Source organism: Pieris rapae, chromosome 5 (genome assembly GCF_905147795.1).
Source record: "Pieris rapae chromosome 5, ilPieRapa1.1, whole genome shotgun sequence".
Classification (NCBI taxonomy): domain Eukaryota; kingdom Metazoa; phylum Arthropoda; class Insecta; order Lepidoptera; family Pieridae; genus Pieris; species Pieris rapae.
The window spans coordinates 11067561-11092635 of NC_059513.1; positions in this window are offsets into that span (position 1 = coordinate 11067561).

Sequence of the window (25075 nt, forward strand, 5' to 3'; positions counted from 1 at the left end):
TGACGAGTTTGTAAATTCGCCAAAATGTCTCATTCAAATTTGCGAATAGGTATGCTTATTTCATTATTAATAAGTAAATCTATGCTTAATTGTACATATTGTATATATAACCATCTGTCGGCGGTAAAAAGACGAGGGAATGTAGTTAAATATTTAGCCAACCACATTCACGATTGCATCCTCACAGGCCACTAACCCTTTCCCGGTGAAAAATTCATAAAATTCTCAATTTTCCGGGAATGTTTTTACCTGATTTCTCCAAGGTACACGTTTCAATGGTTTCATTTTTAGTTTTATGGGTTGGAGGATAGTATAAGTGTTTAATTTTAAGAAATGACCCAGCTGGCAAAGCGTTCAGAGACGGTTAGACTTTTAAGACGTCCCAATTTTAATATAATTATTTAAGATTTAAGCAGTAAAAGGAAAGGAAATGCAGCCAGCTGCCAACCTTTATGGTATAGTATACCAAATTTTTAAAATTTGATTTTAATTTTCGTTTTATTAATTACTATTACGATGTCAGTGAAGAAAGTTGTATGTATAGTTACATGAATAAAATTATATAAAAATGAATGAAATCAATTTTCCCGATCCAGTATCTATCAGAATGCAAAGTGCATATAAGTTTTTGTATGAAATGAATTATGATTAAAGCGCCATTCTGATGATGCGAGAGAAAACATAAAAGTAATCTGAATTCATAATGTAATCAAGAATAATTTGCTCTTCGCAAGCGTTTATCCGTTTAAAACAGATTTTTTAAATGAAAAACTGGGCATGAACTCATGAAGCGTTTTTATCTACATGTTATTATATTTGGCAAATGTATTAAAAGTAGCCTTCGCTTTGCTTAAACATGATTTTGTTAATAAAACTCATTTTGTAAAAATACGTTTACGCCATGATATCAGTTTATTATGGCAAGTTGGTTCGTAGGTAAAAGTACAATAGTTGTTGTTCTGTGCTTTAGCACTTTGGCAAATCAAATTTTGTACTTTACGCCCATTTAAAGCCAGACGACAGAAACATGGTAAAAGTATTTCTTTTTCAAAAGTTTTTTTTTGTTTTTATTTATACAAATTACTTTACGTTAATGTTGTAAAAAATATTCAATAAGAAAAGTTCGTTAAGCACTGCGTAATCAGTGCCTTTTTCAATCTTATCTTTATTTTTAAATGAAAATTCAGTTCTCGTTAGTACTGTAGGGGCAGCGGAGTCTATTTCCTGGCTGTAATCGAGTGCATCCACCCATCAGGGGCATTAGACAAATATTAACTGACTTCCGGGTGGCTCTGGACACCTGGGCTTTTGCTCTATTTTGAGATGTCAGCTTGTCGGTTTACAGGTAGACGCGGTTATTTTATACAACCTGCTGTTAAACAACTTGATATTGTTAAATAACAACATAAATATATACGCTTCTCACACCTCAAAGTATATACGACTGTCTTTGCTATGTAATAAGATACAAAGACAAGAACGAGTCCTTTTTATTTCATCTGGACAGTACAGTTGGCTAAAACAGCAATAAAACGTGGCTATAACGTTACAACATTAGTAAAAAGACCGTAAAGTCTCTCTTTAACGCGAAGTGAAGCCGATATATAAGAATAAATACGTCGTAAGTAACACCCACCCCTCATTTGTTTGAATTTACCCACATCCACTCGGATTTAGGGGCGAGCCACTTTTTAAATCCTTATTGAACTGGCTATGTATTATACTTACATTGGCCTTGAATTTTGGTCGCCCCTTCTATATGATGCCTCGGTATTATTAAAGATAAAACGGAAAATCCTTCGATGACCTTGGAATATTTTTCATAACTTTTAGTTTAAATATTTCGGCGTTTATTACTTAATCGGTAAAAATTAGTCTTATATTCACTTGGAAAGTAATTACGATCCAGATAACGTAGAAAAACTCATATTACTAACAATCGAGTGGGCCCGAGAAAAGTTTCAATAATTCAACAAATCAAATAGGCCGGAAGAAGATTGTTATTTTACGCAGTTAAAAAGTTTTCGCGTAAATAAACAACAAACGAGAAATTTGAGCAACTTCGAGCTTCAGTTATACTAAGTGTCTGAAAAAACAAGCTATCAGGTTTTATTTGACTTTCAACACTCGGTTTAAAGTGAATACTTTTATTTTTTCAGTTGACTTTATTTTACAAGTCAAAACGCCTGTCAAATCAAAAGACTATTACTATGTGTACTTCTTGTGGTATGTGATGTAGTAAAGTATAATATAAAGTATAGTAGAAATGATCTCTATAATTTAAATTGATATTACTTTATTATGTAATAAGCATGACCTATGGTACATGTGACGGATTTTTCGACGTGTATGATGTCGACATTAACAGATCTTTCTACTATACTTATTAAAAATTCACTTAATGTCTAATAAGTTTTGGAAAAAAGTATATTAATGATTATTTGCGTGAATAATTTCCTTTTAATAATTTATTTTAGCTATTACATTCTAAGGTTAGTATTATATTACATTTATTTTTACATATTAAATAATGTAAACTTATTCGATAACATTTAATCTTTTATAACTACTAATAATAATTTAAGAATTAACTAATTGATATGACTCATTATGTATATACCTTAATGAGGCATAGAAAAAAGGGATTTCAAAGAAGCCACATGCTTCTTTAAATTCCGTGAACAGAAGAAAGTCGAAAAATACGCCATAAAATGTTAAAAATACTAAATAAACAATTGTGTGTTATTTTGTTTATTCAATTTGTGAGGAGTCGTCATGTCAAAGATTCAAGGCTCCATTATGATGGTCTTGCCAAAGCCTCTCTGTCTCTGTCCCTCAGGACCTGTCCGTTATCTTTTTTATTGCCAGACTTGTTTCGATTTAATATATCTGTCTCACTTGAATTTATATTATAAATTCTTGTCTGACGTTTACTCTTAGATTATTTTCAAAGACTGAGTTTTCATGCGCTCTCATCATCATAATATTATTATTATTTTTATATATAGGTAGATATAAAATTTATAATAAACGTGCTAAAATTAACTTAAATAAATTCTCTATTAATAAAATCTTTAATACCAATTTGTTTCAATTTCACTTTATTACTGACATCAACTCTGTGCTTTTACGAAGTTCGCAAAGAGAGTCATTGACTAAACTACCAATATAGCGTCGCGCTCGTTAAACTTAATTAATTCAAAGTGTTTACGATGGTATCTGATTTATTTGATGAGTTATGAAAGCAAAGTAAAAGTACACTAGGTCTGATTAAGCCTTTATTAATTACGACTATACAAATACCATATTTTCTCCAATAAAAATAATATTTTATACTACTTTTTTATACGTATATAATTATGACGGAGTGAGAGAGAAATATGTGAACAATAGAATGAGGAGTCACAGGAACAAAAAACGAGGACAGCACCTATATAAGCGTGCAGGAAGGTCAAGAATAACTATGGAGAAAGGAAGGGTTGAAAGTGAAGAGCTGGAACTGACAATGAACTATAGCAATTTTGTCGTCTAACAACAGGAAGGCAAAGACGGGCTAATTGTTGACTAAGCAACAAACAAGATCGTGAAGAATTACTAGCAACCACGACCTGCGTTTTAACAAAAAACTGCAGAAAAATTATTAAAGATAATGACGCTCAAATATTAGTTTGTTGGCGTTTCGACAGAGAGTTTACTTTCAATATTCAAACAGTTACATTGTTACGAGTGGTATCGTATCTACTTTGTGTTTGTATTATTATTACAAAAAGTGACTTGAGAAAAGTATCGTATCAACTACTAATTATACTTGCTTACAATTTTGTAAATTGGAACAAAACAATAAAAATAACAAAACCTAGCCGGAAAAAGAAACTTACACTTAGACCATGCGATTTAGAACAACAGAAAAGCTCGCAATTAACCACCGAGGAAAAAAATAAATTATAATTTTGAATAATTTATTGCCCCTTTGGGGAAACGACATTCAAATATTATTATATACCCCTTAACTGGCATAATTAATTATATTTTGTTGGGTTATACGACTAGTCTCTCATTCTCCCTCTTTCTACATTGTGGCTTAAAAAAGTAATGATCAACATCAATGTTAACACTTGCAACTTTAAATTGCGTTTACGTATTAGATACGCAGGACAAGTAATAAAATCGGCAGAAAACTAGATAAAGTAGTTTTGATGCCATTCAAAAAGTTGATTCTGAATTGATGGAATCCTTTATGGGACATTCCGAAAATTTCGCATTGAAATTATTGAATTAACGATTTTTATGTTAATAACTTTAAATACTTAAATCCCTTTTTGAAAAGATCGGTCGGTCTTAATATTCACATTCCATTTATAACACAAAGTTTGAACCTCTAAGCGATATGTGTGTGAGATTTTAAATGATGTTACTGGTAATCGTAAAGTTGTTAAGGAATCAATACGTTGTTTCAGCAATCGGCGTCGCTGGGAATATCGCCGGCTAGTTTAGACAATGCTATAAAGCGAGCTCCTCCGGGAACCCTAATCTGAGAAATAAGGCTTGATATACACTAAAGTTTTTGGACGTTAAAACTACACTTTATTTGTTCTTAATACGTTGTGACGGCAGGAGTTTAATTATCACCTAGTGACATGTAAAGGTAGCTATCACTCAATATCGTTTGTTATCATTATTGTTGAAAAAATACTTTTAGAGAAAATTAGTAGATATAATAAGTATAAGTATTGCCGTAAAAATAAAATATCATAATAAATAAGTAAAGAACTGCTTCAGTTACTAGGCATCATAAGTTATGGTTTATTCAAGATTTTCTTTTGATTTGAGTTAAAATAAATACTGTCATTAAGTCATATATTTTTAAACCAAGTGTAAATTTTTGTCAGTGTACGTCGTATTTCTCAGGTCAATAGTACGGCAAGGCTATAAATCCCACCAAAGGACCTCGCCGAAACGGTTGCTTATCACAGACCCACCCTCCCTTGGAGGATATCTCGTACCACTGTTTTTGTCTCCACTGATACATCGATTTAAATTCGGATGTTTGTGTGCCACACGTAAACTAGGTAACGTTAAAGATTTTTATATACTGAAGCCTATTTTACAAAAAAGTTCGTAACAAGCCTCCTATTTTGAGCCGTCATATTGTTATTATTCTAAGAAAGAAAGCTTACGGGCCGTGCTTGTGCTCTGAAGCCGTTGAGTAGGCACAGGTGCGCTTCTACGAATTGGCTCTCCGTGCACGGCGCAATTCATTCTAGAGATAAAACACGTCATTGCGCATATACTGTATATTCAAAGTCTGATTGCAAACCTCAAAATTACAAATAAAGCTTCTCAGAGAAGAGAAATAATATTTGAATAATTTTTGTTAGTGATTTCAATGTCTTGAACTTTTAACGGTTCGAAGATAGGAATTATTTTATTTTTTGACCTGAATATAATACATAAGATGTTTTTTGAGATTTTTATGGTTAGCAGATTATGTTAAAACCAAGAAGTTAGTTAGGACATTTAGGTCTGACTGAGCTTGAGCAACCATAGTCTGGATATTTATATCAAAGTAAATTAAGCAGGTGTCATCAGTCAGACTAGTCAGTATAATTGACAAATTTCTTCATATTACGCACGTTTAAATTAGTTTTCCTTATGGTTAGTTCAATATACTACTGAACTCAAATTATCTGTGAGTAATATTAATAATCGTAGGCGTGATGCTAATCAGAAAACTAACACAGCCTTTAAGTTATAAGAAATTGGCGTAAGTTGAATTTAATTTGTATTTTATTACTGTCACTCAATAGAACAATTTGATTAATAATATATAATAGCTTAATATTTATTTCGCTATTTTATTGTAGGTACTCTAATTCTAATTGTATATTTATATCAACAAATGTATTTTTAATTGTTTTTATAATTATAAATGTTTCAATTACTTACGTATTTTATACTATTCTTGTGAAAATAAAGTGTTCCAAACTTTTTTTTAAATCTTAGATTAAAAAACGGTACGGTAGATAAGTTGAATAATTGGCCCTGTGAATTTGTACAACAATTATATGATCATAATTACGTAACACAAGAGTAAATTCACGTGCATATTATGTGTAGTGCTACTAACAATCGCTCCTAATTTAAGGCAAGCGTGGAGTAGATTGGGGTCCAGCGGTCATCCGGGATAACAGCGCTTTCACGCGGCACCCGGGTCGACCCCGGGGCATTATTGTTCCCCAAATTTCATGCTACGACTTTATGCTGTCATAACCCTATGATTGCTGCTTGTTATGTTTCTAACAGTATAGTTCTATACGTACTCCTTGACTTGAAATTGTTCATTTGCCCTTAATTAATAACGGATATCCTCTGCCGGTAAATTCAATACTTATTACAACGAGGTCGCTTCCTGCCGTTGGCTCTCTTCGGTCTTTTGAGCGACGAGATGGATTGTAATGCAGTTATCTTCAATGGAAGGAGAGAATCAAGTAAAAGGTTTATTAATTACTTCTATAGTATATTGTAGAGTAAGGATGGTAAACAGTTCCTCCAACCTAAAGGGAGGATCTTCGACAAGTCTAACCACCGACTGGCTGGCCCAAAATTGTATTAACTTCCTGTTTGGAAAATCTACATTAGCGTTTTTCAGGGTAAGACGTCATCGCAGTCAATGTAGCATTAGGATGAAGGTCTCGCTTCTCCTCTTCCCTGACCGCATGAGGCGACCTCTTCCATTTTAAACCCTTAAATAGTTTTTGGGACATCCCTTTAATTAAGTGTGTTTTCTTATGTGTGTATCCATACATTGACAGATTACTTTTCAATATATAGGCGTAAAATTCCCTTAAATTTACATAGAGCCATCAATTTACATCGTGGTTAATATGAAGCTGAGATTATTTGGCCAATGTAGACATATTTATTACCCAAATCCCTTTGACCATTTACTAGTAGTAGTAGTACTAATATACTGTATAACGTTATCAATTTTTTTTGAAGTTACACAATCGTTCAACATTTCGTTGCCTCAACCAAAGTGGTGTCCACAGAGGACAAGCAACAGTCTAAGATTGATGATGAGTTATCGTCGGAAGCATAAATTAGATTGCTGACTTTCGTGAAACTATGCACTAAATATAATCAGTATAATATTATATGTTGCAAAATAATTTAGTAATAAAATTATTTAATTCTATATTTTATTAATTAGTACCAATTTATTTAATTATTAGTTTTTAATAAAATCTTATACATATATAAAATTCTCGTGACGCGGTGTTTGTGGTTAAACTCCTCCGAAACGGTATGCCTGAGAATCGGATAACATCTATTTTTCATCCCCCTAAATGTTTTTTTTTTATTTTTAGATATTTTTTTATCAACTGTATCAACAGCATTAAAAAATACATACAACCCTAAATTTTTAACCTTCTACGATCAACCCCTATTTTCTATTATAAATTATATACATGGCAAAACGACGTTTGCCAAAAACAAACAAAAAATAGTTTTGAAGCAAAATTCACTAAATTTTTCCTGGACGCGAACAGAATGTATAATTCGTTAATCCAATATTAAGGGCTTTCTTTGCGATATTAAGAAGAAAGGGTTCTTCTTATTTGATTAGTTAATAAAAATACGAAGAAAATATTCTTTTGTACTTAAAAATTATTGATAATTGATACATAACGATTACCATTATGAATATTAAAATAAAGTTAACTGTTACTGTGATTTATATATGTGCGTATATTGTACCTAGGTCACATTGAAAATGTTTAGAAAATGAAAAAACGACTTAATGAATAAAGTTGCCAATACTTTTATTGTAAGTGATCTCCGTTCCTCTCTACACTTTTAAGCCCACAACGAGATTTTAGATTTGCCACTAAACCAAAACCAAATGACAAATGAATGCCATAAGTATTAGGTTAAGAAAGAGTTCTGAATTTGAAATTCAAAAAAAGTTTTCCTTAGCAATGCTTCTAACTGGCCAGTTCTAAATATTTTCAGTGTTACCCACGTATTTCCATTTCAATATAGTAATTTCCCGAGTTGTTTATGTAATTAAATAATCTCGTGGATGAGGCAAACATGATAAATTATTCAAAAGTACTTTCAATCGGTATGGCCAATATTTGAAACTATCAGAATTTTAATATCCGAGCAAAAACTAGCTGAAGCTTTACTGGTACATTTAAAAATGAAAGTTATTGAAATGTGGTTATTATTGAGGAATAACGAATTTTTCATACCAAATATTACTAACAGAGATTACATTTGTTCATTCATTTATAAATATACAATATCTCCTATGTAAATACTATGGTAATTTTAATTTTCCATTTATGAATGTTTGGGAGTGAAAGGAACACTAAGCTGACCGATGTATCTGTTTGCTTCTTTGTGATATACATAGGTTTGTTTGTTCACACTATTCGATGTTTTTCTTCTCTGTGAAAAAGAACGAGCAAGTGTGTGGCTGGAGCCTAAAAGTACGACATCAATGTTTTATGTTCAACTGTTACAGTAGAATTAATACAACGTATAATTAAACTTTAATATGTATATTTCATGTTTTAACAGCCTCATTTAGTTTGTAACATTGAAAATGACTAAAAATGTAGCTTATATAAATTGGTTCCTAAAACTAACAATCGCGATCTTCACACGAAGGCACTTCTGCGAAGCCTCACTCTCTAATTTCCGCTCGATGGCCCTGTTTACGGCTCCCTTGAGGAAATCTTTGAAGGTGTTGCGATCAATTAGTTTCGCTATTCGTACAAAAATATATTTCGCTATCAATGAAATGGAACGCAATTTATTTCTTACCTTTGCTCGTTGCTTCACTTACGTGGAAGAATCGACGATGTTTTTCACAAATAGAATTACTATCTTATTATTTCAAGCGTGAATTTTAGGAAATGTTTAGTTGTTGCCTCTTTCTTAGTTAAAATAAATTAAACATTTTTGACATAAAACTTTATTGATTTTGTTTTATTTAGCATAACAAATACAGATGACACAATTTAGTTACATACTTAAATAATCTGTTTTGTGGAAGTTCCTACTCACCATAATAACCTCACTGTTTATACGGATTTACTTAAAAAGGAGCTGTATTATTATCGCATTAATGAGGCAAATCGTGCGAAAGGAACGAGATAAAACAGGTCAATTCAGTAGTTTCGTTAATTTATTTCGATGTTTCTCGCCGCAAATGGAATTTTAATTATTACCTCCCTCCAACATTACGAGGTAATTGTCGGTGAATAAAGCCTTTTGGGAATTATTATTATGGTAAGCCTTTATGGTATAGTGATAATAACGGTTTATTTCAAATAACTATAGTCTAAATTTTCATTAATTACAACATTTCAAGAATGTGAATGTAAACAAACTTTATAACAGCCAGTTGCTTTAGCAGGCTGATTCTTTTGACTTAGATTTATTTATACGACAAATATTTCATTTATTAATTAAATAGTAATTGTTGTTGTATAAATATCAAATATATAGTCATGGGTGAAATGCATCGTAATTAAATATACAAAAGTAAAAAAAAAAAATACATATTAAGAGGAGGAAGTTTCCTCCTCTTAATATGATCAGTTGATCACCTTCCTGCCTATCACACTGACAAATGATGATGAAACACATTCTTAAATCTGAGGCCCAGATCCAAAATGCTGTAACGTAACCGATTTATGTATTTCCACGTTGTATGTACACGCATTTACATTAAGTATAACATATACTTATTTCTGTGGGGACTAGAGAAACTTGGTATCAGCTTACGCCTTGCCTCAGATGCATAGATTAAGTCAAATGATTGGAAGAGAGGTAAAAAAACGTTTTTATTTGAGCAACAAAAGAGTACGCTTTTGTTAAGCGGAAATTAGTGCCTCAAGGCGCTCGCGAAAGCCTCCGGGACCGGATGTGACGAATTTCCTCAGCACAAGTGGCCAGCGTTGCTAAATAAGATGCTGTTTTGGGCAGATTTAATCAATTGCAAATTTATAATTGTAAATAGTTATAAATTTGCAAATTGTTGCTTAATTGGATTTATTTTGTAATGTAAACATCGGTTTCTCATATTAAGACAACAATAATATTTTCCTGATAAAACTTCATGCAAACGAGAATATTGATAACTGAACTAAATAAAAGGAAAATTACTCAAGAAAGAAGCCTTCAATACACTGGATTTGCACAGAATATAGGCAACCGTAGCAGTATTAAAAATAACGTTGTTTTGATCACTTGAATTTCCATTGGGAATATCAATTGATAATGTGCGTTTTAAATATGCCATATAAGAAGAAGCTTCAGCCCATCATGCCGAGGTATCCTGTGTAAGAATGGCGGCAACATAATATAAATTCAATCTTAGAGTAGTCGGAGCCCCACTCCTTGCCACTAATCATGCGCTGCAGCTGCGCACCTCACTGTTCCGATAAACTTGCGTCCTTTTATCTTCCTTTAAGCTTGACAACGTGAACATATTTTTATTCATACTTCAATAGAAATAGTATCATATAAGCCTACAATAAAAACAATTATATCTGATTCTCATATTTATAAAGAATTATTTGTATAGCGTAGGTGTAAAAGAGCGCTTACATAATACATATGATACATTACTTCACCGTTTCGTCTATCTTTTTTTCGTCAAAGTAGAACAATGGGCCCTGAATGTATAATGTTGCTGAAATTCACTAATCTTTCATGATGAGAGAAGTTGAATGAACTTTTAAATATTAATCACACGCGGCAGGCTTTGTCCGAAAACAAATGAATACTCAATGTGTGTACTTAGCTTAGCCACTGATTCCCCACTTAATTGATTGACGGCTGCTTTACTATACAAAAATAGCTTTCACACATGTTTATTGTGTAATATTGTAAGTATATAATTATTAGGCTTATCGCTAAGGCTATGATAATGATCCGCTTTATACTTTTTATTCGCACCCACAAAAGGTCCCTTTTCAAGAGGACAGAGATCTTTACAGCATTTAGTTTCATTAATCATTGAAGTAAAAAGTTTATTCAGAGCATGCGACGGTTACACTGAGTTCCTTTTTCTTTTTAGAATTTCCTCAGTCCTGTAATGACAATATTGATTAAGAAAACATGGCGCTAATAATATAAGCGACATAACGCCAGAATCAATCAGCCCCTGCCGTTACAGAGTGCGAGAAAAATTGTGAATCAATCTATTTCTATTTGGTAGCTTCGCTCGAGCGACCATTATCATAATGCGATGGCGGCCCGATCCTATAATCAGATATTATGTGAGACCTTCCACGTTATGTATGTATATTTTTATTGTAAGATATAAGGGACGCGTTTCGCCTCACAAATGATATGTTTTTCGATTCCTGTGGTTGATATCTGTAATAGCTATTGGAAGTTTTTGTTTTTCGTCCCGAAGTTCTCAGCCCGAATTTTATCTATCGTTTATGTTTTAATAGTTTGGTGACCACGTGAGGTTATACATGTTACTTATGTCTAACATATATTTCATAGTGTGTAGTGACACATCTATTACAGCGAGCAAGGAATACTTAGTAAAATATGGATATAGTTATAATTAGTAAACTGTTGTGTTTACAATAAGTATCTTAGAAAGCGTACTTATTTAAAAAAAAATAACAAATTTATGTAATGATATTTTTAGTTATATTAAGTTGTCCATTTTATATTATATTAATAGTACACCGTAAAATCTCAAAAGGAAATCGTAATCTGAAAACATTTAAGAGTAAATAGTCGAGGATCATGCATTATGTATCGAGACATCTCTGAACTGTTAGACCTTCGCCGTCTCACTCATAAACGTCCATTTATTTCACAAACACTTACATTATGCTAACGCCCCTTTTACACTATTATTATACAAATGAAAAGTAAATCAATTACGAGTATTTTAACAACATGTTCATTCGATTATGTGTGACTAATGAAAGCAGAAAAAAGCTTTTAATTTCACGTTTTCACCAAATTTTAGTTATTTTTTTCATAATTTTAATAAACTCCTTTAAAACTATATTTAATAGTAAAAAATAGGAAGAAAAATTTAGCGTTAATTTATTTTCTTGTACAATGTATATGGTTCCTTAAGGTATTTTCGCTTTTTATTCGTCTATCAACTATCAAATGTACTCATCGTTCTTCGTTTATGTTTGAAGTCTCCTTAGAATTTAACCTTGTCTTAAACAATTGAAAGTGTGTCTTTATATTCACAGCAATAAATATTGTATCGAGGCCTCAATAAAAACACTGAGATAATGCTTGGCATTTAAAACATATATTAAATATATAAAAAACTCAATACATATTACAAAAAATATTGAGTTTAAGAAGTGGACAACTCTATGCTACAAATTTTGCAATTGGTGGCATACACAACCTTGATTAAGTCATCTAAGAAATCCTTAAAGTTTAACTGATTTTGATTCAGGGTCAGGAAAGTTTACTCATCGCGCGTCGATCACAAGTCAGCAATTAGTTGGGCCCAGCGTGTCGTAATTTTCCAGACCGCTTGGCCTAATTAGGTCAACCGGGACCGTCCCAGACCCTTCGGACACTTTGAGATACCTCGTTTAAACCCAGTAGGGTTCTTAAGCGGATGTCTTAAATACGAGTTAGGAATTGGAATTTTTAATAGGTATAAATGAAGATGCCTACGTCTGCTCGAAATGACGTCCATATGAAATTGGATATAATTTTTTTGGTAGTAATAGCTGTTATATATTTTTTACTGCTTATAATTTATGAAAATGCCATTGTTTATTGCTATATAAAGCATCCCTTCTCGGTACGGTTTAGATTTCTAATTCATGCGATAAATAGCACATTTCGTTCGTATTTGCATTTGCCGCTAAGGCGGAAATTGCTTGCAAAATCTCAACATTAATGTGCTTTTAACGAGCCATTGTAGTAATGGAGGAGGCATTTTATTTTGTGCATGTGCATTTTAAATTCTGTATAATAAGGGACTCTGTTATTGCATTGCTACGGTGTGCAGCTACGAAGATATTTTTCCTCACATATGGCACGTTACAACAGCAACAGCAATGTTTGTGTAGCGTAGTTAAAAAGCATCTTCATTTTATCTTTTGAACTATGTTAAATATTATGCAATATTAATAAAATATATTTTAACATTATTAATATTAATCCAATTTCGTATTTTATTTGCATAATAATTTAAATAAAAAGTAATGCATACATGAATCTTATCCCAATCAAGTTCCACCAAAATTGAATTCTTCAACTGATTTTGATTGATTCCGTCGTCACCTAGTAGATAATTTTTGACCCATAACGCGTAGAAGATATTAAAATGAAATACATATACTTGATTAATTAATTCGAAATTCAATTTAATTTTATACGTTGCTTTAAATAGGAATTCGCATAGAGAATATTCGTAACTCCTTCCGCTTGGCCAATGAGATGCAAATGTAGGAGCGAGTGCGGTTAGGCTACAGCCAGAATTGTGTCGTTGTGCCGAAACTCAGGTGACGTCGCTCAAGATAGCCGGCCCGTTACTGGGGCGTTACCTGCGATAAACATTTAGTTGGATTGTCCTAATGTTGCACTGCGGCCGTCAGCGGCGATTACGCAAGATGTAGGGCTAAATGCTCTCACAGCAGCAATAAACCGCACTTTATTCTGTGATCTTAATATATATCATTAGATATACTTTTGAAGCAAGTCTGAATAATATGTCAGTATCTCATAGATTATTTAACCAGTTTAGAGAAGTATTTTGTGTCTGGTTTCTTCTATTTACCATCTTTTAAATATTAAACTCTTTCGACAAAACCATGTAGGTGTATTTTAGATTAAGGATTTTCAATAAATAGTGATTTTAATAAAAGTTATAGGCGTTTTGTCGTCTATAGTTTTAACAAACAATATCTTGTTGCAACAAACCCGAACAGCATTGTGCAATCCTCAGGGTCTTTTGTTCTTGGAAATCTTTAATTGTTCTGCTATAAAACCCACAGTAACACGTCCCTCTGCTAAGAAAATGTCTCCAATATTTTTTGATCATTGGTTTTATGACTACCGACATAGGAAGGGTTCGTTCATGGTAGTTATTCCTCGCTTAAACTAAGCACACCAACGAGGAAACGTATAATATGGAAGAGAATGAACCACTAATGGTGATTTACCGTAGTTATTTTTCAACCAGATATTACAAATATTAAATAGTTTTTTATTTGCTACTGCTATTCTCAATAAGCAAAAGAGAAGTGATCGTGTTTTATTATTATTATATCAATCAATGTTTATAATTACATTGTATTTTTTTTCAATACGATAATTTCTCGATTAACCCCTCGTACATAGTAATTTCATAATAAACACCGCATTGTTGATTTAAAATATTACTTATAATAATTTAACTGGGCATAATTTGTAGTAATCAAAAGTATAGTTAATATAAATACGCAACTATTTGGTTAGCACCAACTAGTTTCCTAACTCTCTTCCGAAGGATAATGGATATGAGTTTATTAACAGTATAATTTATTTTAGTAATCATATTCCTGTTACCAATTTATGTGCGAGGTCCAAAATAAATCCCTATCATGTTTTTGATTTCTTTAATCGCAAAATTATTATTATTTTAAATACATTGTTAGTACAACGTATGTAGTGTAAGTTCCCAGTTAATGAACAGAAATTTATAATTTAGGAAGCTCGCAATATAACCGCTTTCCGCAAATATCGCTTTTTGTGCACATTGTCTACAGGGATCCTCTTAGTTTTTGTGAATATTAATCGACCAAGTTTACGGACGATAGTGTGATATTACGTGTTTGTTAATTTAAGTTAAGTTACATGGTATGAGAAACTAATAGTTCCAGTTTTTTAAGTTTAAAATACATTCAGACTTTTACGCTTGGCCATGCAACCATAATTAGGGTTTGGGGATTAAAAAGAGCGGCGGAGTGTTTTTGCCAGTTCTTCTCGCCGGCTCTGCGCCCTTGTTTTGGGAACTGGTATTATTATTATTATCTTGCCTGTTTTTAATGAACCTTAATAAGTGTAAAGTTTGCAGTAACGAGCATGATTACAATAATTGTTTTTTTTGCATCCGGCCCAAAATAATTTATAAATAAATGCTTTCTGGTTTATGCGAGCATTTTTTGAACATATTTACGTCGTTTCTATAAATATATTGATTTCAGTTCTAGTAACTATAGTATGATTACTGTATACATAATAATATGTCAGTATATAGCAAGTTCTGTAATGCAGTAATATAGAGTAAAATAACGTATGTCAAAGGCAATCACGGGAGGACGAGGCTACACCGACACTTAACAAAGTCCGTCGGCGGCGACAGCGGACATTTGCAATGCTAATATCATATTTGCTCTTGCCCCAACGAACTGGGATAAGTCACTGTTGTGCAAACTCTAACACATAACAATATTACTTTTAGGTTATTATATATGAACGAATTTATGTCAAGAAAAAAATGGAGATATGTATATTAAATAAGAATAGAAAATTGTCACTTTTATTTTAGATCAGACAACAAAAATGTTTTTACTAAATGGTTTAAGACACCGATTATTATAAAAATATGAATTTAAATATATATTTATAATAATCAATGTTGAAATAACTAAAATATTGCACCCACTGAGGACTGTGTGTGATTTTTTTAAATTAAGTTTGTATAACATTTTTAGGATCCAAACCGTTACTGTTAGCTAACGAGATGGTTAGCATTGTGCTAACAGTTTCGCCCGAGTGCTCATATTAACTCTGCGTCAATTAATACATAGCTGATTATTGCCATTGCTATTTAGGTATAATATGTTTGACGTTGCTACAGTAATTATTGTATAATATGCCATTCATGTTTCATTAATTACAAGACATGTGATAAATGTAATTTTCATCGCAATGTTAAACTAATTATATTCAATCGCATTCGAATCAACGGTTTATGAACGTAGTGTAGTGTATTCATCTTATATTTTGGTGGTTTTGGTATACAAAAAAGTACACGGCCTTATTTTAAAACGTTTTCAATGGAATTAATCATTCAGTACACAGTTAATAAGATAAATAATAAAATTAATTAATTAATAATTGGTCGGAAAATATGTGTCGATTTTAGCAAACTACTCGTATTTCACTTATTTCCTATATCAGTTAACAAATAATTAGGAATATCCATGTACTATAATTGCACTGTATAATACATGACTACAATTAAACATTAGATTGAAAACTATATAACGTATTGTTTAAGCCACTGCCTGACCAGTCTTAATCTTGGCCTTATTCTTTGGTGTTTAATGACCTTAGAATTAGTGATGCCAGCTAACTTCATTTACTCACCTTTTGTATGATATTATAATCATTTCAATACAGTAGTCTTCCCCTTATATTATAGAAACTAAATATTTATTGTATCTCTCTGTGTTCGTGGCGAATAAATTTATAAAAAAAACCTGGACTGTACAAGTATTTCTCCATTAGAATGCTACAAAACATTTAAATACTTAGTTAATAATAAAAATAGGCCACAACAAAATTGAATAAAGCCAAAATGTTTGATGAATCACTCCGTAGAGAATGTTGGCTTTGTCTCAAAAACAAAGACGTTCAATCCACTTTCAAACGAAGTTAAATCTTCGGAGTTCATTATCCGACTTACTTCAGCTTACTTCGCCTATCTCCGCAGACTCTCAACGTACCTGGACCGTGCTCCAATATTCCTTACTCTCCTTCGAACGATGCATTGAAGCATTATCAATGGAAGCTTGTGTCCCGAAAATATTGTGATTTTAAATCTCTTGGCTTTACCAAACAAATGCAAAAACAAACAGTATTTTTTAGGTGATGTTACCTTTTTGTAAGTCGTTTTAGACGTAAAACAAACAAATATACAAGTGTCTTACGCTCCATATATAACTTGGATGTTAAAAGCGGTCAAGATGAAAGAAATAATACAGGAATTTAAATTAAAACTTACTTTTACTTGTCATCTGTTCTTAGGTAAAGATAGCTTAAGATATGATACATCCTGTAATGATCTAACAACACACTCATATAAAAACACTTCAATGTCTATTGTCAATCTGGCTGAAAGGTTGAATAAAATGATTGTGGTTGCAGTACTGGAAGCAATAATACGTTATTCAGGTCAATAATAATACACATGCAGTTCGGTAGTCAAAGCGTGGGTGGTTAATAAAAATTCCTCACTTGAAGTTATTTTGCAAAAGGCCGCGGGGGATTCGCGTATCAGAATCTAGTATAAAACGCTCGCTCGTGTGAACGTGAGAACTTGTGGTCCGCAATACAAGACAAAACGATTTATAAATATTTAATTTATCACGGCACATATCATTTTGTACTAAATAATGTAAAGTTCATAACTTTAGAAATTTGAAGAAGTAGTTTAATTAAAAGGAACTATTTTCTATTTTAATGGCATCAATATAATTTATAAAATACAGCGTAACAATAAGGTTTATTTCTTTCCGCCCGTTTGTATTAAACAAGTGATAATAACACATTTAGAGCTTGATTCAGTGTTATAACATTTGTGCTTATAATGGTACTTTAATATTAATTTCTTCACGGTCTCTGAGTTGGGCCATATCCGAAGGTGGCTGTATGAAATAGTGTCGGGTCCTCGCAGGTGAGAATATGTTGTAGACTGTAAAATTTCCCAAGGTGACAGGACGGGCGTGTAACTATGTCCGCGCTCGAGCGAGACTTTAAATCTCATGAACCTTGTCGACACATTTCCTATTTTTATTGAACGCTCGCTTCGAAGGTATCTCAATTTTTGCAATAAACTACGTTAAAGCGAAAGATTGGGTTAAAATGCGACTGCGAACTTTCACCTTGTTTGAACCTTGTTTTTAGATCTCTTCGACTGTAATATTATACATACATATATTTTATATTCTTTACGTTCTCAAATAATACAAAAATTGGAATCGTCTGCTGGTTGAATTTAATGATATTATCCTATTCTATTTCAATCAATATTTGTAAGCGAAGCGTCGAAAATCTTCCAAGTCAGGTTGAAACTTGTACGGCAAAGGTAACTAACTAAAATGAGATAAGAGTTTTCAAGACAGTTTTAAGCATTTTTCATGATTCTGGTCCGTTAGTTAAAAGCAACTTTCTGCGCATCGCTCGATTTACTGCGAAACTTTGCTTCAGTTTGGAAAAATGTGCGGACGACGCGAGGAAAACGTGTCACCAACGTCACTTTAAAGAGCCCACTTTATGTTTAGGAACTTCAGTTTACAAGCGTTTTTGGCTCTTTGCATATATCAAGCAGCTTGTAAAAAATATACTTTTAATTATACATATATTATATAAATACATACATACATACAAGGGGGTAACAAACTAGGAGGATGTTAAACAATACCGCCCCCCATGGACACATCTAATGCTCACGGGTGAGTTGCCGGCCTTATATTATATATTTTAATGAATAACGTAGAATATCGAGTAATAAAACAATAAACGAACATATCATTTGATTGATCAGTTGATCGGTTTAGGCTGCACAGGATTTTTTCGTGCCATAATAAAATTCACCGCAGTCACTCTATATATTGAGTGCACGCGGCACATTCAACCAATTTTTATTGAAAAATATTTGACTGCGGCTCAGGCAATAATACGCAATTCACGTTCGAATAATGGATAAAAAGTGGGGGCGGTGTTTCAGAGCTACCTGTATTTTATACATGTTGATATCCATGAATTGGAAATGCACGAACGAGCGAAGAGATAGCTTACTCGAGACACTTAAATATTAAAGCACCAACTTTATATCATTTGACAATAAATCAAGAGTTTAAAAGCCATCATTGTTTTTGTTCATAATTAACGGTAGTTGTTAACAGTGAGATCAGAAAACTTTTAATGAAGGAAACCAATTTGAAAGATTATTTTGTTGCTAATTGCATAAATATAGTTATTAATTTTTATTAAAAAGTCTAACACTATAGTAACAAAAGCCTTTATTTATTTGATGTAAGAATAGGGTAAGAGGCTACTAGGCGGTGCAAGGGCAGGCATTGTCTCTCTCACAACAGAATGCACACAAGGCCCGGCATTCATGAGAGTGTCTTCAATAATATTTCATGAAAAGATGTTTTGATAGTATGTATTGTAGTAAAATAATTTAACGTTTTTTTTAAGAGTAGGTAATGCTATTTTTTAATTTTAAACATAAGTTATCTTCGTTCTTTAGATGTGCCTATATACTAAAAAAAATTACCTAAAATCAAACAAAATCATTATTTGTAAGTTAAAACATGAAAATGAACTGAAATTTTAATAAATTTGGAACATCACAGCTTTAAAGATTAAAACAATGATCCTTTAAAACCTTTTAACGCTTTCAGCGTCAAAGCTTTTTGAAGTTCTGAATGTTACTTTTGCAGCTTTATCTAAAATATATATTTTCACGAATCCTGATTCGAGTAAAGAAATAAAAACGTAACTACATCGGGCGGGGTGCAAATAAAAGAATCAGTTTAGATCGCGGGCGGAGAGCCAAAATATGATTACGTTGGCAAAGCAAGTGGCCGGCACATGTCGACTCACACTTCTAAAGTCCCAACATATTTTATGGCACTATATGCAAACAATTCATGCTTTAATTGGTATAGTTGATGGCTCTTTTGAACTAAGAGAACAGGAAAAGTGATGCGTTGTTCAAACGCATATTGGAAGGGTATACAACATTTATGAAAGGCTTTTTAGCACGACGAGTTTTATTGCGAAGCAAACATCATTGTTAGTAATAATCGGGCGCGAATAAGATAAGAAGTAGTGTAGATAGTGGTAAGGTGAGACGTTTATAGCGCGACGTGTGAGTAATAAATCGTGGCCAATCTTAACTCGTGTGAGGGCAGCTCCGAACCTCGCTCCCCAAATATGGCTTCGATGAGTTATGTACCGCACCTTATCTCAACCTGGCGCGCTTGCTTCCGTTTGGGGCCAATTTTTTATTTTTTTTCAATGAAATGATTAAAAGCGTATCCATTATTTAATTAGCATTCGAATTCATACACACACTGTGTGTAATCGTTCGTCTCGGTAGAAATCTCATTAATCTTAATAATAACATAAAGTTACACTGAATTTAATTTTAAAGCTAGTAAACTTTTTTCATATGGCAGCATTGAGCTAATATTTTTAGTTTATAAAAGAACCGTGTGGAAGAGAATACAACAATTGCGATAAATTGAGCACGTATTTAGCACATTAATACCGCACGGCGATTCGCTACGAATATATTATATCTTTGTATTGATTAATTGTCTAAATCCTATTACTACCCACAATGCTATTGCTACTTTATGATTCAATTCAATAAACAGTTTACCGTAAAGTGTTAATGTTATGGCAATCTCATTAAAATCGACTGGATGTGTGAAGCAGAACGATTGCTACGTGTGATTCCTTCTGCATAACATTCAGGTTCAGTATTCTAAAAGTCAAAAAGCTAACGGCAGAAAGTAAGTAGAACGTTAAGTGAATGAGGTACACGCCCCAGTTGGCGGGTTAAAGAGATATAACCGTAGCTTTTGTACATAAAAGAGAATAGTAAATTCCACGTCCCATTAATTAGCGGCGAGAAATGCAGCGGCGGCGACTTAATAAACGTTGATTCAAATTGCAAAACTGCCAACTCAACAGGCTTTCGCCTTGTCTGGTCTCGAAGGCGAACTGTTTTTTGCACTTTTGTTTTTTTCCTATAATCGTACACGTAAATGGTCTATCATCGTACACATAACACATGACTCTCTATGATCAATATTAGTGTAAAGGCAGTACTTTAAATCAGTCGTTTAAAGGAATTTAATATTTTAGATAAATTATTCAAAAACAACTTATATTATTCGAAATTTTGAACTGAGGAGGCACTAATAAATACTACGCGATGGTTTCGTAAACAAATGTCTTGTGTGTGTTCACTGAATAATGATGACGTCATCGGTAACTCTTTAACCCTTGTTTAACCCTTCATTGACCTAATTAGTTAACAAACTGAGTTTGTGCTCGTTAAGATCTTGATTATTACGTTTAACTCGACTTCAAACAACCGATTGATGTGGTCCTTTACTCGTATGGTTTACTCAATTACTAAGAGTGGAAAGTAAGAGCAATTTATTTGTATCTTATTTTTAACAAAATCTAGATCTCATGGCGATGTTTTGCTTACAACGTTTATAAAGAAAAAGTCCTGCCAAGCGATCACACACTGCACACGTACAGCATCTATTTAAATACAGAGCAATGTGCTCGCTTCCGTGCCATGTTGTAGTTTTTAACAACAAAGACATTACAGTACTCCACCGAATTTACTCCCAAATATATTCATGGACTCGAAAATTGGACGAATTTTAAAATAAGACCTTTTTGGTTCAGGGTAATGTTATTTTTTCATTAATGTCCGGACTCAGTATTAAAATTTCGGTGAATTCAAAGTAGGATTGTACAAATAATTGTGTAATTAGCTCACACGGCTGTCTAAAGTTACCAGCAAAGCTCCCAGAAAACCGAAGAGGATTCATTACCCATTACCATTGAAATATATCAATAATGTGTGATTTCGACAAAGTAGGACAACACGGACTATCATGCCAAAAAAGTGCTGGCCGCTTCTCGAGACATGCCGTACTCAACGATATCGTACGCCGGTCCTTTGCCACCGTCAACGTGCCAAGTCTACTTGAGCCGACTGGAATTGCAAGAGACGATGCCAAGAGACCGGACGGTATGAGTTTGATTCCATGGACGATAAGCCGGGTGCTGGTATGGCATGCCACCTGTTCAGACACACTGGCATCTTCATGGAACCAACAACGGAGCTGGTGCGGCTTGTGATGTGGCTGAAACAGCTAAAGCCTGCAAATACGATTTTGTCCCATTCGGTGTCGAGACCCTTGGTCCGTGAGGTACCTGCCCTGTAAGGGCAAATATCAAAAAGGTTAGTCGACATCAGGAGACGGAAGAGCTGGCACCTACCTCGTACAAAGAATTAGTCTAGCTATTCCAGCATCTTCGGAACCTTGCTTAAAGGGACTCCTTTTAATACATTTTAGTTTTAACATCTTAAGGTTAGTTATTATATTAGAATTAAATAACGAATATTTATGTATTTAAAATATATAATTATATGGTTTATATCGTGGTTTCATATGTTAGTTTTCTTTTATATAAAAACGTTCTTAATATTTATCTTGCTTTTCTTAAATAAATTGCACCTAAGCACCTTCAATTGTAGCGAAAAAATTTATGAGCACACTTATTTCAGACACGATAATAATTGGCGCACATTAAACGGTGACGTCATAACAAAGAAAACGTCAGAACGAACTCGAAAGGAGGAGTAAGTATAATTCAACAGTTTATTTCATTATTAAATTGTTCGTGAAAACGCGATAACCTCTGAAGAAAGTTGTGTAACTCAGTTTAACGAAGCGAAACCTCGTCTTGTGGCGCGATAGTTGCCGCGATTTTAAACGATTTATTGGGAACTTGGACCACGAGTGGCCACAACTTTGAAGGGCTTAAGTGGTCTCCTTTTAAACCACTGTCTTGCAACTTTTACGCAGAGACTTCGAAGAGAACTTTATATTGAAACGACTTTGTAACTCACCCAGACGTTCCAGGTGTTCACTTTCATACTTTAAACATCTATTTTAATTTTTCATTCGATACTAAAAAACCTACGATCAAATGGAAATAAACAAAGTATGAGTGTTAGTGCTTATTTAAGCCACAATTCGGAAAATCGATTCCACTAAAATATTGGAGCGCTGCAATTGTTTCGGCGCGTAAAGGAAGCGGCGCTGGTTTGCAATTTAGCGTCGATTTGCATCACAATGGAATCTGATTGCGTGCTGCCGGTTATTGGGACGAACCGTGCTTATTGATCGAAAAATATGCGATTAGATGCATCGCTTCAACTCACAATAGTTAGATCACCTCAATATTTATTCATGAAATCGCTTGCTATACCATGCCTATGTATATAAGCGTTTTGACTTTCATGACATTTTGAGCAGCGATACTTTGTTTTAGATCCAGCCTTCTTAAGTTTATACTGAAATTTATGGCTGTTAATTTTTATTAATTTATATATATTTACTTTACTTAACACTTCTTTGTAAGTATACAGAAATATAGTACAATTATCATAATTAAATAAAGGAGAACTACTGGCGACCTCATCGCTTTTGAATGATCCTATCCGGGCACCCGCTGTGAGAAAAAAATATTAAATTAGTTAAGGTAAGCGCAATAAGTGTAAGAATATACAGTTATTTAGACAATACTACTGGAAAAAAGTAAATCTATTAAATCTTATGTAAACAGTGAAAAGGACAATCATAAAATAAAGACACATGAAAAAGAAAAGTACACATAAATCATAATAATTTTAGATCAGCTAGTACGAAAATAAGGATTACGATGTGAATACTTTGTACAAGTAATGCCTCTGCAGTAGAGATTTAAAGGAAGATAGAGAAGGACGCAGGCGGATAGGTCGGAACAGTTAAGAGATGATTTCCAGATTTCCAGTTTTTAATAATTTTTGGATGAGCGTAGGCTATAGCTATGGGCTCCCAAAAATACGATTTCATGTTTAAAATAGGAAGAAGTTTCAGGATAAAACACGATGGAATATAGGATAATAATATAAGGTATACGTGGGATGAAAATATTTCTTCAATATAGAATCTCAAGAGCTAACAACAAAACTAAACCGAGTGAGCTAACTAAATTATGTGAACTATGTTAGAGCTTAGCTTAACTAGGTTAAAGTTATTTCTAATTTCAAGGCAAGGTAATTTTTGAAACGTAATGCTATATTTGTTTTTTAAATTTAATATTATTCTTCAGGAACGGTAGTAGAATGAAGGAAGTTTGAAAATGATTTGTAAAATAATTAATTAAATTTTTGAAAAATATTTTGATTTTAGTACTATTTCAGATCCTAAGTATTGTTTGGTGGAATAAGTTCCTCGTTCGCTTATTAAAACATTATACATTTTCGGTTATATCTCAGGTAATTGATATTATGTTGAATCTTCCTGTGCTTGACAAACTGCCTTACCTAATTACCTCGAAAGACAAGGTGAGTGTACATATAGGGTAAATTATGAAATTCTCGAACGTTGAGGTAAACATTAATTTCAATTTGGGTAAATTGTGTGAAAGTAAACAAACTTGTTTACATTTTGACATCAAACAGCTCTGATTTGCTATCATCTTACACGGCTTAAAAATATTACCTGATATTAAAGTAATATAATTAGAATTTATAAAATGCAAAACTATAAGAATATAAACTAATGTATATAATATATATATATTTTAAACCGAACGTTCCTGATGCGTCAAAAGTAGGGAATGTAATCAATCTCGCGGTATCGGGATCTCATGCCAATTTTCAACCCCGAAGCATAAAATGTATAGATCTCTTAGAATTACGGAGATTAAGAGGCACAAAAGTTAATAATTTCCATGAATAAGCATATCTGTGAGATTCAGCTTATCAGATAGCACTGTCGACATTCTTAGCTTTTTAAGTTCCAAGATCACTCCTAAATATCTAGATAGAAGTAATTCTAGAAATAACTCTTTACTCACCACTGCCACCCACTGCAAGTCATATTAAATAAATAATAACAATGTCAGCAAGTAAATAGGAACAGTCATAATAAATATTTTTTTACAATAATGTCGTATCTTAATTAACTTTATTTTTCGATTTTAACAATTGGTTTTCGAAAACTATCCGAGATCTTGTGAGATAGTAATTTTTAATCCCCCGAGATCTCGTATTAACAATCTCGACTCGAGATTTCATTCCCTAGGTCAAAACACGAAAGAATTTCCTAAAAGTACATCCACGTCATTTTGGATATTTGCTGAATATCTATATTGTAATGTGACTTACTTACCTGATTTAATTATCCCTAGATGTTGCAGAGTGGATTGAGTCGTCGTCGCGTTTGACCTCGCTCCAATATATATA